Source organism: Sinocyclocheilus grahami, unplaced genomic scaffold, assembly GCF_001515645.1.
Source record: "Sinocyclocheilus grahami isolate Dianchi unplaced genomic scaffold, SAMN03320097.WGS_v1.1 scaffold1442.1, whole genome shotgun sequence".
In the NCBI taxonomy this organism is placed as follows: domain Eukaryota; kingdom Metazoa; phylum Chordata; class Actinopteri; order Cypriniformes; family Cyprinidae; genus Sinocyclocheilus; species Sinocyclocheilus grahami.
The window spans coordinates 89,410-91,155 of record NW_015506621.1 but is presented as its reverse complement, the minus strand read 5'-3'; positions in this window follow the sequence as shown (position 1 = coordinate 91,155).

Sequence of the window (1,746 nt, the reverse complement as noted above, 5' to 3'; positions counted from 1 at the left end):
GCGTTTCCTCCAATCAAGATATTGCCACTGGTGTTATGCAAGATCAGGGAGGAGGGGGCTTCGGTGATACTCATCGCCCCGAACTGGCCGAACCAGCCTTGGTTCCCGGACCTGACAGAGCTGCTGGTAGCGCCGGCCTGGCCGATCCCTATCAGGAAGGATCTGCTGTCTCAAGCGAGCGGCTCGGTGTGGCACCCGAACCCGGAATTATGGAGCCTTCATGTGTGGCTGCTTCGGGGATATCAGAGGAGCTGAATGCTCTGCATTCTCGTGTTCTCGACACGCTCTCGGAGGCACGGGCGCCCTCCACGAGGCGTTTTTATGCTCTGAAATGGGGAGTGTTTGTGAAATGGTGCCATGATGTTCATATCGACCCGGCTGCTTGCTCCGTGTCGGATGTGCTGCGTTTTCTACAGTACAGACTGGATAGTGGATCTCTGCCATCAACACTGAAAGTCTATGTGGCCGCTATTGCCTCATTTCGTTCCCCGCTGGGCGGGCAATCGGTAGGTAGGCATGTGCTGGTGGTGAGTTTTCTTAAGGGAGCGAGAAGATTGCACCCCCCACGTCCGCCTTCAGTCCCGCCCTGGGACCTAGAGGTGTTGTTAAGAGCTCTTTCACAGCCACCATTCGAGCCTTTAGCATCCGTTGACATGAAGGAGCTATCGCTCAAAACTGCACTTCTTCTTGCCCTTGCTTCGGCTAAGCGCATAGGGGATTTACATGCGTTTTCTGTGGACAGTGACTGTATTCGCTTCGGACCCGGTGACTGCAGCGTCACTCTCCGGCCGAGGCCAGGCTACGTGCCTAAATCACTATCTACCCCCTTCAGAGCGCAGACTGTTTCGCTGTCTGCCCTGTCTTCTGAGTCATCGACCTCGCGTGATGCGGACGCTCAGACTTCGGTGTGCCCCGTCAGGGCTTTGAGGATTTACATTGACCGTTCGGCCAACTTTCGGCAATCTGACCAGCTTTTCGTGTGCTACGGTGGTTGTGCGAAGGGCCGGGCCGTGTCAAAACAGAGACTTTCCCACTGGATTGTGGACGCTATCACGGCTACTTATACGAGCCAAGGTTTGGAATGCCCCTTTCACATTATCGCCCACTCAGCAAGAGCTATCGCCTCCTCCTGGGTGTGGTCGAGAGGTATGTCTATTCAAGATATATGCTTTGCAGCCGGCTGGTCTTCCCAAAATACCTTCGCCAGGTTTTACAAGCTGGACGTTCAGTCCTTAGCCTCCCGAGTGCTGTCGGTGAGTGACTGATTCACGTTTATGCTACCTCTATTCGTGTGTTGCTGCCTCGATTATCATGTTATGTGTTATGCTGTTTAACACCGCTATCTCTGTGCAGCCCCTGACAGTAATGTTGTTGCTTCTGCCCTGATCTCAGCGCAGCCGACGTTATTAATGACCAGATATGCAAATTTCGTATGCCTGGGCACTAGACGCTCATTGGCTTATCTCCACCTATCAGCTGCGAGCCCGCCTAACAAGCGTCGCTATTGGTTGGGAATTGTGTGTGTTCTATCTTTGCTGAGTTTGTAACTTGTACAGGCTTCTCGTAGCCTCTCTCACGGCGGGATTGAATATCGTTCCCATAACGGAGAAATATCTCCGTGATGTCTCGTGAAAGCTCGAGAGAGAACGCTCCGGTTACTATCGTAACCTCGGTTCCCTGAGAGCGGGAACAAGACATCACGGTGGTCGCCGTGTTCGCTACTCGATCAGCTAAAGCTGCGTTCAG